Here is a 16,557-nt window from a genome sequence, read left to right as displayed (position 1 = left end):
CAGGTAGTGCCTCCAATGACGCACAGCCTCCACAATCGCCTGGGCCTCCTTCTCAACAGCGGAGTGTCTGGTCTCCGGGCCTTGGAGGGTTCGTGAAAAGAAGGCCACGGGTCTCCCCGCCTGATTGAGGGTAGCGGCCAGGGCAAAGTCGGACGCGTCGCTTTCCACCTGGAAGGGGATGGATTCGTCCACTGCGTGCATGGTGGCTTTGGCAATGTCCTCCTTGATACGGTGGAAGGCTAAGCGGGCCTCTGCCGTCAAGGGAAAAGAGGTGGACTTGATCAGCGGACGGGCCTTGTCCGCATAGTAGGGGACCCACTGGGCGTAATAGGAGAAAAACCCTAGGCACCTCTTCAGGGCCTTGAGGCAGTGGGGCAGTGGAAGTTCCATAAGGGGACGCATCCGGTCGGGGTCGGGGCCGATGACTCCGTGTTCCACAACACAGCCAAGGATGGCGAGGCGGTTTGTGCGGAATATGCACTTCTCCTTGTTATATGTCAGGTTTAGGAGTTGGGCGGTGCGGAGGAATTTTTCGAGGTTTGCGTCATGGTCCTGCAATCACGGCCGCAGATGGTCACATTGTCCAGATATGGGAAAGTGGCCTGCAACGCATTTTGATCTACCATCCGGTCCATCTCCCTTTGGAAGATGGAGACCCCGTTGGTGACGCCAAAGGGAACCCTAAGGAAGTGATAGAGGCGGCCGTTTGCCTCAAAGGCAGTGTACTGGCGGTCCTCAGGGCGGATGGGGAGCTGGTGGTACGCTGATTTCAGGTCAATGGTCGAGAAGACGCGGTACTGCGCGATCTGGTTGACCATATCAGCTATACGGGGGAGTGGGTAGGCATCCAGCAGGGTGTAGCGATTTATTGTCTGGCTGTAGTCGATGACCAGGCGCTGCTTCTCGCCGGTCTTAACGACCACAACCTGGGCTCGCCAGGGGCTGGTGCTGCCCTCAATAATCCCTTCTTTCAGGAGATGCTCCACTTCGGTTTTAATGAAAACCCTGTCCCCGGCACTGTATCGCCTGCTCTTTGTGGCGATGGGCTTACAGTCGGGGGTGAGGTTAGCAAACAGTTGGGGCGGGTGACTCTGAGTGTGGAGAGGTTGCACCTGGTGCGCGGCGGGCAATTTGGAAGCTGCTGGCTGCGGACTGTGAGTGGGGGTAGGGGTCCACCGTACGCCATCGTAACACTTTTAAGGTGGCACTGAAAATCTAACCCCAGCAGGACAGCAGCGCAGAGGTCAGGCAGGACCAGAAGTTTAAAATGATCGTACACGGTCCCGTCTACTACGAGTGTCACCACGCAGTAGCCGCCGATGTCCGCCGACTGGGACTCGGAGGCCATAGAAATCCGCTGTTGCGCAGGCAGGACTGGGAGAGAGCAACGCCGCACCGTGTCGGGGTGGATGAAGCTCTCCGTGCTCCCAGAGTCAAAAAGGCAGATTGTATCGTGACCATTTACCTTAATGTCCATTGTGGAACTGGCCAGTTGGTGCGGTCTCGCTTGGTCCAGTGTAACGGATGCCAGCGTAGGGGTCGGTGTGTCGCTGCGGGTATCAGATGAGGTGGTGTCGGGGGCCTGCTGCGTCCCGGCTGTCGTCCAAGATGGCGGCGTCCATGATCCCCATGTGGCTGGAGGCGTCCAAAATGGCTGCTGTACCGGTGATTCGCACACGGCCGGGGAGGTCCAAAATGGCGGCCCGCATGGCCCACACGCGGCGCTGCTGGGGTTCGGGGTGGCTTTGGCCCTGCAGACGCTAGCGTAGTGTCCCTTCTTCCCGCGGCCCGAGCAGATCGCGTTTTTCGCCGGGCAGCGCGCTCTGGGGTGTTTTGCCTGGCCACAGAAGTAGCATTTCTGGCCTTGGGGCACTGCTGTCTGGCCTTGGGACACTGCTGCGGTAGTTGGGCCGTTGTTGGGGTGTGGCTGGGGTGGCACGGCGCTATGAGGCGGTCCTACCGTGTCCCAGGCTGTCATTCCCCGCGGCGTCCACGGTGCAGAGGAGTAGGCATCCATGCCCTGGTAGGCTGCATCCAACGATAGTGCGAGTTCAGAGGCCTTGTTGAGGTCGAGGTTACTCTGCTCCAACAGTCGCTGTCGTGTGTAATTGGATCTGTGGCCCGCTACAAAAGCGTCCCGGATAAGTTCCTCTGTGTACACGGCGGCCTTTACATCCTTACAACCACAGGCCCGGCCAAGCACAGACAGTGCCTGAAGGTATTCCACGGTCGATTCCCCAGGTTGTTGTTTACGACTCCCCAGGAGGTGCCTGGCGTACACTTCGTTCACTGGGCGCGTGTACTGGTCCTTGAGGAGCTTGATAGCATCCGCGTACGAGGTCGCGTCTTGGATGACCGAGTACACTCGGTGGTTCACTTTGGAGGTCAGGACATCCAGTTTGTCCTCGTCCGATTTGATTGCTTCGGAGGCGGTCAGGAATTTTTCGAAACACTTAAGCCAGTGAGTAAACTTGGTGGATGAGTCCGCCTCCCGATGATCTAAGTCCAGGCATGCTGGTGTGAGGATCTTCTCCATTATAAAAATGTTGTTAAGACCTCCGGAGAGACTCCAATACACTAACTTTTAATACACTTCACCCCGCCGGACTCAATTTTAAACAAGGGGATCGGCCCCGACCCCGACCGGATGCGTCCCCTTATGGAACTTCCACTGCCCCACTGCCTCAAGGCCCTGAAGAGGGATAAATGGGTCATTTTCCGGTTGGCAAACGGTAACTAATGGGGTGCCACAAGGATCGGTGCTGGGGCCCCAACTATTTACAATCTACATTAATGACTTGGATGAAGGGACCGAGTGTAATTTAGCCAAGTTTGTAGATGATACAAAGATGGGTGGGAAAGCAAGTTGTGCAGAGGACTCAAAGAACCTGCAAAGGGATATAGACAGGCTAAGTGAGTGGGCAAACATTTGGCAGATGGAGTATAATGTGAGAAAGTGCGAGGTTATACACTTTGGCAGGAAAAATAAAAAAGCAAATTATTATTTCAATAGAGAGAGATTACAAAACACTACAGTTCAGAGGGACCTGGGGGTCTTTGTGCATGAAACATAAAAAGTTAGCATGCAGGTGCAGCAAGTAATCAAAAAGGCAAATGGAATGTTGGCTTTTATTTCAAAGGGGTTGGAGTATAAAAGTCGGGACGTCCTGCTACAACTGTACAGGGTATTGGTGAGACCACACCTTGAGTACTGCGTACAGTTTTGGTCTCCTTATTTAAGGAAGGATATACTTGCATTGGAGGCAGTTCAGAGATGATTCACTAGGTTAATTCCAGAGGTGAGGGAGTTGACATAAGGAAAGGTTGAGCAGGCTTGGCCTATACTCATTGGAATTTAGAAGAATGAGAGGTGATCTTACATACAAGATACTGAGGGGGCTCAACAGGGTAGATGCAGAGAGGATGTTTCCCCTCATCGGGAAATCTAGAACTCGGGGGCATAGTTTCAGAATAAAGGGTCGCCCTTTTAGAACTGGGATGAGGAGGAATTTCTTCTCTGAGGGTCGTAAATCTGTGGAATTCTCTGCCCCAGAGAGCCATGGAGGCTGGGTCATTAAATACATTTAAGGTGGTGATAGACAGATTTTTGCAAGATAAGGGAGTGAAGGGTTATGGGGAGCGGGCTGGGAAGTGGCTTTGAGCTCAAGATCAGCCATCATCTTATTGAATGGCGGAGCAGGCTCGAGGGGCCAAGTGGCCTATTCCTGCTCTTATTTCTTATGTTCTTAGATCCACACTTCTACCATCCTTTGTTTCCTAACTTCTCTCCAAATGGCCTGGCTCTGATTTTAAGTTTCTGTCCCCTCGTCCTAGTCTCCCCCACCAGTGGAAAACCGTTTCTCTCTCTCTACCCTATCAATACCTTTCAAAATCCGAAAAACCTCAATCAAATCACTCCTTAACCTTCTATATTCCAGTAAATAAAAGCTTAATTGATGTTAACGCTCCTCAATAGTTTAACCCTTGGAGCCCTGGAAACATGCTGGTGAATCTGTGCTGCACTCCTTCCAAGGTCAATATATTGTTGCTGAGGTCGAACCAGGGTTTGTATAGCTGTAGCAAAACTTCCTCCCCTTTATACTCTAGCCCTCTACTTAGAAAGGCTAACATTTCATCCGACGTTTTGTTTATTTTTATATTAAAGAATCCCAGGGCAGGTACAGCTCGGGATAGATTGAGCAAAATTCCCTCTACACTGTCCCATCAAACACTCCCAGGGCAGGTACAGCACGGGTTAGATACAGAGTAAAGCTCCCTCTACCCTGTCTCATCAATCACTCCCAGGGCAGGTACAGCATGGGTTAGATACAGAGTAAAGCTCCCTCTACACTGCCCCATCAAACACTCCCAGGGCAGATACAGCACAGGTTAGATACAGAGTAAAGCTCCCTCTACAATGTCCCATCAAACACTCCCAGGGCAGGTACAGCACAAGTTAGATACAGAGTAAAGCTCCCTCTACACTGTCCCATCAAACACTGCCAGCCCATAATGAGCAGGACTCAGGGAGGTTGGTTGCTGGGCACTGCAGTGATGTCATAAAGCAGGGCCATTCAGCCCAGCTGGTCTCCTTGTCCCTTTAAAGGGGGAGAGCGGGGACACCCTGTCTCCAAACACACCCCACCTGCTCATACTGAGAATCCCCGGGCAAGGCCCAAGGCCCAGAGTGTGGAACAAAACCAAGGGGGAAAAGAAGAGAGTGGGGACACCCTGTCTCCAAACACACCCCACCTGTTCATACTGAGAATCCCCAGGCAAGGCCTAGGGCCCAGAGTGTGGAACACAACCAAGGGGGAAAAGAGGAGGAGAGCGGGGACACCCTGTCTCCAAACACATTCCACCTGTTCACACTGAGAATCCCCGGGCAAGGCCTAGGGCCCAGAGTGTGGAACACAACCAAGGGGGAAAAGAGGAGGAGAGCGGGGACACCCTGTCTCCAAACACATCCCACCTGTTCACACTGAGAATCCCCGGGCAAGGCCCAAGACCCAGAATGTGGACACACCGCGGGGAGAGATGGTGCAGTGTGGGGGGTGAGGCAGGAGTCTGCTCATTCCCGGGGGAAGATCAGACAAAGTGCTTTGAATGGTGGGTCCAGCAGTGAAACTGAAACCAAACCAAAGTGAACAAATGAAGATCCAATCCAAGGGAACAAGCAATGGGACAATGGGGAGAAACCACAACCGGCCCAAAAGTGGGACTAAACTCCCCAAAAGGTGGGTGCAGACAGTTAGAAACTCCTCCTGGTGACTGTGTGCCGGCAGGACTCGGCTTCGCTCCAGTGTTTAAAGGCAGAGAGCGCTGGCCTCACACCCTGGGAATTCCAGGGGCAGCGAGGACAAGCCTGGAAATACCCCGGAGCGGGGAAAGCCCACTGGGCCCCAGCACAGGCTCAATCGCCAATCCCTGGTCAAGGGCAATCCCAGCGTGCCCACTCTGTACCTGGTTTGTTGCTCCCTCTGTGCCCAGCACTGCCTCCACCCCCGGCTCACGGAAGTGGAATTTCAGCCTCAGTGTTACAAGTTTCCTCGGTTACAGGCTGGAGAGAGGAATCATTCAGCTGTGTGATTGGTTCAGTCTGTACATGACTGACAGGTCCTTCTACATTTGAGTGTTCAGGTATTCAAATTCCCCTTGACTCTAATCCCGGATATGAAAGAGGGGAGAGCTGTGTTTAAATCAAAGAGTCTCCTTGGAGATTCTCTGAGAGAAGGAACTGGTCGCTTGAAACTCTGAAAGAGAAAAAATCAGTTAGAAATTTCCAATTAGCAGTTTGGAAGGTTTGGGGAGCCGAGACTTCTCCATGAGAGTAACCGAAGGTATGAGAACTGAAATAGGCTCAAGTTAGAAAAGAGAAAAGGCCCAAAAATGGAGCAGTCAGTAACAGGACATCAATTAGTCTCCTCTTATCTTGGAGACGTTGAGGACTCAACACACTGTCTGCTTGAAACAAAGTGATTTATTTCGCATCTACGCAGAATATTAAAGTCTAGGCCAGTTACAGGGGTTATTAACATCAGCAGAAACAAACTCCAACTGTCAGTGTGAACATGGTTCAGTCCGAGATGTGATTAACAGCAGCAATAACAGCAAAATCCAACCCCTGCAGTCACTTATGAACTCGCTGGTGTCTCAGCAGGTGGGATGAAGTAGTGAATCCCTTCCGACACTCAGAGCAGGTGAGCGGCCTCTCCCCAGTGTGAACTCGCTGGTGTGTCAGCAGGTTAGATGAATAAGTGAATCCCTTCCCACACTCGGAGCAGTTGAACGATCTCTCCCTAGTGTGAACTCGCTGGTGTGTCAGCATTCTGGATGATTGATTGAATCCCTTCCCACACTCGGAGCAGGTGAACGGCCTCTCCCCAGTGTGAACTCGCTGGTGTGTCAGCCGGCTGCATGACTGAGTGAATCCCTTCCCACACACGGAGCAGGTGAACGGCCTCTCCCCAGTGCAACTGTGCTTGTATCTCTCCAGGTTGAATGATCGGCTGAAGCCTCGTCCACACACAGAACACGTGTACGGTTTCTCCCCGCTCTGAACGGTGCTTTCTGCTTCCATGCTCAAAGGTCCTGATGAATCGAGTGACTGTGTCAGATCTTGAAGTGATGTTTGGTTTCAGTTTCCTGTCTGCTAATCTGCCCCTTCTAACACCCTGTAACATTATTTTAAAACAGGAAAAAGAGAGGGTGAGAGAGAACCTATAGAAACACAAAGGCAGGTTGTGAAATTGAGCCGAATGAAGCTGGGAATTTGTGGGGCCGGCACTAGAAAAAAGTGACCATGAAAGCTGCTGGATTGTCGTAAAACCCAACTGGTTCACTAATGTCCTTCAGGGAAGGGAACCCACTACCCGGTCTGGGCCTACACAAGACTCTGACCTCTATGGGAGGAGAGAGAGTGAGGTGGGAGGGGGAGGGGTGAAGGAGAGCGACTTTATACATCTGCAACTTGATTAGAACTTTGACAGCAGCTCCCATACACGTGACCTCCACCACCTAGAAGGACAAGGGCAGCAGGTGCATGGGAACGGTAGCCTAGTGGTAATGTCACTAGGCTAGTAATCCAGCAGGCCTGGACTAATCATCCAGAAACGTGAGTTCAAATCCCACCATGACAGCTGGGGAATTTAAATTCAGTTAATTAAATAAATGTGGAATAAAAAGCTAATATCAGTAATAGCAACCATGAAACTATCAGATTGTCATTAAAAACCCACCTGGTTCACTAATGTCCTTTAGGGAAGGAAATCTGCCTTCCTTACCTGGTCTGGCCTATATGTGACTCCAGACCCACAGCAATATGGTTAACTAATGTAGGAAAATTATTGGAAAGAATTCTGAAGGACAGGATAAATCTTCATTTAGAAGACATGGATTAATCAAGGATAGTCAGCATGGATTTGTTAAGGGAAGGTCGTGTCTGACAAACTTGATTGAATTTTTCGAGGCAGTAACGAGGGTAGATGAGGGTAGTGCGTTTGATGTAGTGTATATGGAGTTTAGCAAGGCTTATGATAATGAAGTTTAAAGCCCATGGGATCCAGGGCAAAGTGTCAAGTTGGATTCAAAACTGGCTCGGAGGCAGGAAGCAGAGGGTAATGGTTGATGGGTGTTTTTGTGACTGGAAGGCTGTTTCCAGTGGGGTTCCGCAGGGCTCAGTACCGGGTCCCTTGCTTTTTGTGGTATATATCAATGATCTAGACTTGAATTTAGGGGGTATGATTAAGAAGTTTGCAGATTATACTAAAATCGGCTGTGTGGTTGATACTGAAGAAGGAAGCTGTAGACTGCAGGAAGATATCAATAAATTGGTCAGGTGGGTAGAACAGTGGCAAATGGAATTCAATCCGGAGAAGTGTGAGGTAATGCATTTGGGGAGGGCCAACAAGGAAAGAGAATACACATTAAATGGTAGGACACTGAGTAGCGTTGAGGAACAAAGGGACCTTGGAGTGCATGTCCACAGATCCCTGAAGGTAGCAGGCCAGATAGATAAGGTGGTTAAGAAGGCATACGGAATGCTTGCCTTTATTAGCCATGGCATAGAATACAAGAGCAGGGAGGTTATGCTTCAACTGTATAAAACACTAATTAGGCCTCAGCTAGAGTACTGCGTGCAGTTCTGGTCACCACATTACAGGAAAGATGTGATTGCACTAGAGAGGGTACAGAGGAGATTTACAAGGATGTTGCCGGGAGTAGAGAATCTTAGCTATGAGGAAAGACTGGATAGGCTGGGTCTGTTTTCCTTGGAACAGAGGAGGCTGAGGGGAGACCTTATTGAGGTGTATAAAATTATGAGGGGCCTAGATAAAGTGGATAGAAAGGACCTATTTCCTTTAGCAGATGGGTCAAAAACCAGGAGGCACAGATTTAAACGAATTGGTGGAAGATTTAGAGGGGATTTGAGGGAAATTTCTTCACCCAGAGGGTTGTGGGGGTTTTGGAACTCACTGCCTGAAAGAGTGGGAGAGGCAGGAACCCTAACCACATTTAAAAAGTACTTGGATGTGCACTTGGGATGCTCTAACCTGCAGGGCTACGGACCAAGTGCTGGGAAGTGCGAGTAGGCTGGATAGCTCTTTGTTGGCCGGCACGGACACGATTGGCCGAAATGGCCTCCTTCCATGCTGTAACTTTCTATGATTCTATGGGGGAGAAATTCGGTTGGTAGTGCCACCGATTAACGCCTAAAGAGGCCGAGAAGTGGGGCGCTAGCCAATTTCCGGCTGGGCGCAGGGAGCCTAGCGCCTCGCCCCATATTGAGCATGCATTTAGCGCCGGCGCAAAATCTTAGCGCCCGCTCATGGGCTCAGGCAGATTATGACGTCATTTGAGTGTGCAACGCTTTTTGGGCGCCCTGGACCGGAAATTCAGTGGTGCCCCCCTCCGTAGCGCCTGGCGCTAATAGTGACAGCTTACCTGGACCTTACCAACTTGCTCTCAGCCTGGGGGGGGGCGTTATTTAAAGGGCACTGGTGTGGTTTAAAAGCAGCAGCCTTTTTGGCTCACAACTTCTTCGCGAGCTACAGAGAGTTGCTGGGCTGCGCACTGCGAGCCATTTCACCACTGAGCCAGCTCTGGCAGAGGAACTTCAGCCTTCTGACCATCACCTTGCTGTTGGTGAGCATTTCCAACGGCAAAACTTTCTTGGCGCACTTAGTATGGGGGCTGCATTGGAGGGGAACATCCTGCTGCTGAATCATCTGGAAAGGGCATAGAGATGCATGGAGAGAGGGGCAGGCATGGCCAGACGGAGGAGGACCAACAGACATCGCCACACCAGACCTTACGCTGCCAGGGTTTTCCGACAGCAGTTTTCCTACATGAACATGTCGGAGGAGCAGTGTATCAGAAGGCTGCGCTTTAGAAAGGAGGTGGTGACTGAGCTGTGCCAACTGCTTCAGCCAGATCTGCAGCCTCAGATAAGGTGCAGGACATCTCTGTCGGTGGCTGTGAGGATGACTGTTGGCCTAAACTTCTACGTAAGCGGCTCCTTTCAGGCCACAACTGGGGACATAGCCAACATCTCGCAGCTTGCGGTGCATTGCTGCATCCGTCAAGTGACTGATGCCCTGTTTAAAAGGAGGCGGCGGTACATCTCCTTCCCAATGACCCCAGACAAGCAGCGGGAGCACGCAGAGGGCTTCGCTGCAATAGCGGGTTTCCCCATGGTGCAGGGTGCCATTGACTGCACGCACGTGGCTTTGCAGGCGCCTGTAGAGAATCCGGAGGAGTTCCACAACCACTAGGGATTCCATTCCTTGAATGTCCAGCTGGTCTGTGACCACCAACAGCTGATCCTCGCAGTGAATGCGCAGTTCCCAGGCAGCAGCCACTACGCCTTCATCCTGCACCAGACTTCTGTTGCTGACCTTTTCGAGGCCCTGGCTCACCCAGGAGGCTGGCTTCTCGGGGACAAGGGCTATCCTCTGTGCCCGTGGCTGATGACCCGCCCCTTTAAGAGCTGGCCGGCGCCAGTGTGTCTCGGGGAAAGTGATTATTGACAGCACCTGCGTTGCGCCCCGCCGCGGCGAAATTGAGTTGTGCCACTGGGTTAGCACCTTAAGAGTATCGTGCAGCGCCTGATTTAGCGCCGCAATCACCCTCAGGGGCGCTGCAACCCAATATCGTGCCAGGTGTCGCTAAATTGCGCCTGGCGCTAAGCTTTGCACTATGCCAGGACTAGCGCCCCAAACGTGGCTATACCGAATTTCTAGCCCTATGACTCATAACTGCCCTCTGAAATGACAGAGCAAGTCACTCAGTTGTAACTAACTGCTACAAAACAAAATAATAAGAATGAAACCGGACGGACCACCCGGTATCGACCTTGGCACCGGATACGGACATGGCAACAGCACACCCAGCTCAGTCAACCCTGCAAAGTCCTCCTCACCACCATCTGGGGACTTGTGCCAAAATTGGGAGAGTTGTCCTACAGACTAGTCAGGCAACAGCCTGACATAGTCATAATCACAGAATCATACCTTTCAGCCAATGTCCCAAACTCCTCCATCACCATCCCAGGGTATGGCCTGTCCCACCGGCAGGACAGGCCCACCAGGGGTGGTGGCACAGTGGTATACAGTCGGGAAGGAGTGGCCCTGGGAGTCCTCAACATTGACTCTGGACCCCATGAAGTCTCATGGCTTGAAGTCAAGGTCAAGCATGGACAAGGAAACCTCCTGCTGATTACCACCTACCGCCCTCCCTCAGCTGATGAATCAGTACTCCTCCATGTTGAACACCACTTGGAAGAAGCACTGAGAGTAGCAAGGGCACAGAATGTACTCTGGGTGGGGGACTTAAATGTCCATCACCAAGAGTGGCTCAGCAGCACCACTACTGGCCGAGTCCTGAAGGACATAACTGCCAGTCTGGGCCTGCGACAGGTGGCGAGTGAACAAGAGGGAAAAACCTACTTGACCTCGTCCTCACCAATCTGCAGTGACCACCGCACAGTCATTGTGGAGACAAAGTCCCGTCTTCACACTGAGAACACCCTCCATCGTGTTGTGTGGTACTACCACCGTGCTAAATGGGATAGATTCAGAACAGATCTAGCAGCTCAAAACTGGGCATCCATGAGGCACTGTGGGTCATCAGCAACAATCTGTAACCTCATAGCCTGGCATATCCCTCGCTCTACCATTACCACCAAGCCAGTGGACCAACCCTGGTTCAACAACGAGTGTAGAAGAGCATGCCAGGAGCAGCACCAGGCGTACCTAAAAATGAGGTGCCAACCTGGGGAAGCTGCAACACAAGACTACATGCATGCTAAAAAGCAGAAGCAGCATGCTATAGACAGGGCTAAGCGATCCCACAATCAACAGATCAAATCAAAGCTCTGCAGTCCTGCCACATCCAGTCGTGAATGGTGGTGGACCATTTAACAACTAATGGGAGGAGGAGGCTCCAAGAATATCCCCATCCTCAGTGATGGTGGAGCCCAGCACGTGAGTGCAAAAGACAAGGCTGAAGCGTTTGCAACCATCTTCAGCCAGAAGTGCCAAGTGGATGATCCATATCGGCCTACTCCTGAGGTCCCCAACATGACAGAAGCCATTCTTCAGCCAATTCGATTCACTCCACGTGATATCAAGAAACGGCTGAGCGCACTGGATACAGCAAAGGCTATGGGCCCCGACAACATCCCGGCTATCGTGCTGAAGACTTGTGCTCCAGAACTAGCCGCGCCTCTCGCCAAGCTGTTCCAGTACAGCTACAACACTGGCATCTATCCGACAATGTGGAAAACTGCACAGGTATGTCCTGTCCACAAAAAGCAGGACAAATCCAACCCGGCCAATTACCGCCCCATCAGTCTACTCTTAATCATCAGCAAAGTGATGGAAGGTGTCATCGACAGTGCTATCAAGCGGCACTTACTCAACAAAACTGCTCACTGATGCCCAGTTTGGGTTCCGCCAAGACCACTCATCTCCCGACCTGATTACAGCCTTGGTCCAAACATGGACAAAGGAGCTGAATTCCAGAGGTGAAGTTAAAGTGACTGCCCTTGACATCAAGACAGCATTTGACCGAGTCTGGCATCAAGGAGCCCTAGTAAAACTGAAGTCAATGGGAATCGGGGAAAACGCTCCACTGGCTGGAGACATAACTAGCACAAAGGAAGATGGTTGTAGTGGTTGAAGGTCAATCATCACAGCCCCAGGATGTCGCTGCAGGAGTTCCTCAAGGCAGTGTCCTAGGCCCAACCACCTTCAGCTGCTTCATCAATGACTTTCCCTCCAACATAAGGTCATAAATGGGGATGTTTGCTGATGACTGCACAGTGTTCAGCACCATTCGCAACTCCACAGATAATGAAGCAGTCCATGCCCGCATGCAACAAGACCTGGACGACATTCAGGCCTGGGCTGATAAGTGGCAGGTAGCATTCGCGCCACAGAAGTGCCAGGCAATGACTATCTCCAACAAACGAGAGTCTAACCACCTCCCCTTGACATTCAATGGCATTACCATCGCCAAATCCCCCACCATCAACATCCTGGGGGTCACCATTGACCAGAAACTTAACTGGACCAGCCACATAAATACAGTGACAACAAGAGCAGGTCAGAGGCTAGGTATTCTGCGGCGAGTGTCTCACCTCCTGACTCCCCAAAGCCTTTCCACCATCTACAAGGCACAAGTAAGGAGTGCGATGGAATACTCTCCACTTGCCTGGATGAGTGCAGCTCCAACAATATTCAAGAAGCTTGACACCATCCAGGACAAAGCAGCCCACTTGATTCGCACCCCATCCACCACCTTAAAGATTCACTCCCTCCACCACCGGCATACCACAGCTGCAGTGTGTACAATCTACAAGATGCACTGCAGCAACTCGCCAAGGCTTCTTTGGCAGCACCTCCCAAACCTGCGACCTCTTCCACCTAGAAGGACAAGGGCAGCAGGCGCATGGGAACACCACCACCTTCAAGTTCCCCTCCAAGTCACACACTATCCTGATTTAGAAGTATATCGCCGATCCTTCATCGTCGCTGGGTCAAAATCCTGGAAATCCCTCCCTAACAGCACTGTGGGAGTACCATCACCACACGGACTGCAGCAGTTCAAGGCGGCGGCTCACCATCACCTTCTCAAGGGCAACTAGGGATGGGCAATAAATGCTGGCCTTGCCAGTGATGCCCACATCCCATAAAAAAAGGAATAAAAGACACTGAAGCCCCGCCCACTCCTACCTCACAAGATGGCCGCGCATGCGCTTTGCTACTCACTGAATCAAGATGGCGGCTGTTATCCTGGGCCTGTGACCGGGAGAAGCCCCGAAGCTGCAAACGTGGGATCTTCACGTTATTATTCGAAGCTTGCAGCCTACACCAGTTGTTTATGAAGCCTACCCGCTCACCCTTCGGTCCATTACTCCACTCTGTCCGTCCGCTTCTCACCGATTTATGTGGAGCTGGTCTGTAACCTTACTTCAATGGCAGTGTGGTGCGCGCATGCTCCAAACGGTGGCGGTTCCTGCGCCTGCGCACTGGGCTCCTGTAGTCTGGGTGTGGCAAATTCTCCCCCGCGTGGAATGCTGGGTAAAAGCCCCGCCATTGAAAGGCCACATTAGTGAATTGAACAGGTTTTGCTGGGATTGCACTGAGCACTGAACCATGTTCATTCTGGCAGTTAGAGTGTGTTTCTGCTGATCTGAATAACCTCTATACCTGGGCTGGAGATTAATATTCTGTATAAATATTGGATAAATCTGCTTTGTTTCAAAAACACTGTGTCGAATATTTGATTTCTCCATGATAAGAGGAGACTAATTGATGTCCTGTTATCGACTGTTCCTTTTTTGGGCCCATTCTTACTCTAATATCACTTCTCACCTAGTTCATCCTCTACCACATCTAACCCAAAGCTTGTTCCGTTTGAGTACATGGCTTGTGGGTGTCATAGACTGAACTGCAGTATCTCACTTTACACTCATCTGAATGCCTCTGTTCCGCAGCCATGTTCACGGCTGGGTGGCTCTGGAGATGAGGCACATGGTGTCCGCTGGCACGCTTGAGGCCTTCCGCGACCGGTGGGCGCCACGGGGACTGGAGTGCATCATCAACCCGGCCAACCAAATTTTAATTTAATTTATTAAGGTTCCTTTAAAGTTATTTTAGTTACAGACAATTTGTTTAATCACCCCATCAGAAAGAGTACACTGATCTGAAATTCCTTTCAACCACCCCTTTATAGATCTATCTTGCATAAGATTTGAAATCCGTTATTTTCTGCATCATTTAACCCTTTTTGGTCCGGTCTTGTTGATTTAATCTCTTGTTACTAACATTCCTTGCACTATTCCTTTAATGGAGATATTTGTTTCAAATACTTAGTATTACATCTATATATATAAAGCGGCTCTTCTGTCTGACTGTCCCGATGTCTGTCTGTCTGTCCGTTCTCTATACGTTTGAAAGTTACAGAGCGTACCGACGCGTGCGTCGCCTCAAAAGAAAGCTTGCGATTCCGGACCGGTCATAGGCGTATTTACGTTTCGGCCGGACAAAAATCCCGCCCGCAGTATCCCAAAAACGTTCAGCGTTCCGCTCATTAGCATCTCATTAGCGACCGTGTGACGTCGAGGTCGACCAATCGGATGGCAGGTTCCTTCCTACAGTTGAGTGTCGAGTGACTCGACGATTGACCAATCCTACGCTTCGGTGACCTGACCGGTCGACCAATCGATGCGTGTGTGGGCGGGCCTTATCCTTCTGAACCGAGGTGAGTGGCCGCCATCTTGATTTTTCACGATTTTTTCCCCCACACTTTCTGTGTGTTAGGGAACTAAGGTAAATATTTTAATGATGTGTTAGGGAATTAAATAACAATTTAATAGGGGGGGGGGGAGAGCCTCGGGAAATCGCAGGGGGGGGAGAGCCTCGGGAAATCGCTGGGGGGGGGAGAGAGAGCCTCGGGAAATCGCGGGGGGGGGAGAGCCTCGGGAAATCGCGGGGGGTGGGGAGAGCCTCGGAAATCGCGGGGGGGGAGAGCCTCGGGAAATCGCGGGGGGGGAGAGCCTCGGGAAAATCGCAGGGGGGGCGGGGGAGAGCCTCGGGAAATCACGGGGGGCTCGCGCTGCCCGCACTGACCGCGCATGCGCCGCCCGCACTGACCGCGCATGTGCCGCCCGCACTGACCGCGCATGCGCCGCCCGCCCCGCCCACAGCGGCCGTCCATCAGCGCCCGATACGCGGCAACCTCAGCTCCGGACCTCAGGCGCTAGGCAGGGGGGAGGGGCCGGAGAGAGGGACAGAGGGGAGTGGGGGAGGGTGGGGGTGGGCGAGGGGAGGGGAGAGGAGGGAGGGGAGGGAGAGGAGGGGAGGGAGGATAGGACAGGGAGAGGACATGACAGGGAGAGGGGGGACACACAGGGGCAGGGAGACCAAGCGCCCCAAAATTGCCCTTGCACTGACCGCGCATGCGCCGCCCGCACTGACCGCGCATGCGCCGCCCACAGCGGCCGTCCATCAGCCGCCCGATACGCGGGGGACCTCAGCTCCAGACCTCAGGCGCTAGGCAGGGGGGAGGGGCCGGAGAGAGTGACAGAGGGGAGCGGGGGAGGGTGGGGGTGGGCGAGGGGAGGGAGGGAGGGAGACAGGGGAGGGGGAGGGGAGGGAGGGAGACGGGAGGGGAGGGAGAGGAGGGGAGGGGAGAGGAGGGGAGGGGAGGGAGAGGAGGGGAGGGGAGGGAGGGATAGGACAGGGAGAGGACATGACAGGGAGAGGGGGGGACACACAGGGGCAGGGAGACCAAGCGCCCCAAAATTGCCCTCACAACGCGGGGCTCCCCAGCTAGTCTATATATAAAGCGGCTCTTCTGTCTGTCCCGATGTCTGTCTGTCCCGATGTCTGTCTGTCTGTTCTCTATACGTTTGAAAGTTACAGAGCGTACCGACACGCGCGTCGCCTCAAAAGAAAGCTTGTGATTCCGGACCGGTCATAGGCGTATTTACGTTTCGGCCGGACAAAAATCCCGCCCGCGGTATCCCAAAAACGTTCAGCGTTCCGCTCATTAGCATCTCATTAGTGACCGTGTGACGTCGAGGTCGACCAATCGTACGGCGGGTTCCTGGCGCGTGCCGTCCTACAGTTGAGTGTCGAGTGACTCGACGATTGACCAATCCTACGCTTCGGTGACCTGACCGGTCGACCAATCAGTGCGTGTGTGGGCGGGCCTTATCCTTCTGAACCGAGGTGCGTGGCCGCCATCTTGCTTCCATTCTTTTTCCTGCTTTCTGCGTCTTTCTTTTCAAATATACATTTCCAGCAAAATAAAATTGAATTTATTAAATTGTTTTAAAAAAACTTGATTCATTTGTCAATATTTTTTCTAAACTGAACATTCTTTTTCCTACCTTTTCCCGTTTTTTTATTCGGTCTGAAAGCCTGGGACTTCCTTGCCCAGCCAGGCCCGAGCTAGGGCTTCTGCAAAGCTCCTCACCGCCCCCCCGCGTCACGTTACCCGGGGCAACGGCGTCAGCCACGAGGGTCAGGGTGCGCGCGCAGCAGGAGC

This window comes from Somniosus microcephalus, chromosome 4 (assembly GCF_052327205.1).
Source record: "Somniosus microcephalus isolate GS21.2 chromosome 4, FLI_Smic_1.0, whole genome shotgun sequence".
NCBI classification, from domain to species: Eukaryota; Metazoa; Chordata; class Chondrichthyes; order Squaliformes; family Somniosidae; genus Somniosus; species Somniosus microcephalus.
This window is presented reverse-complemented; position numbering follows the sequence as displayed.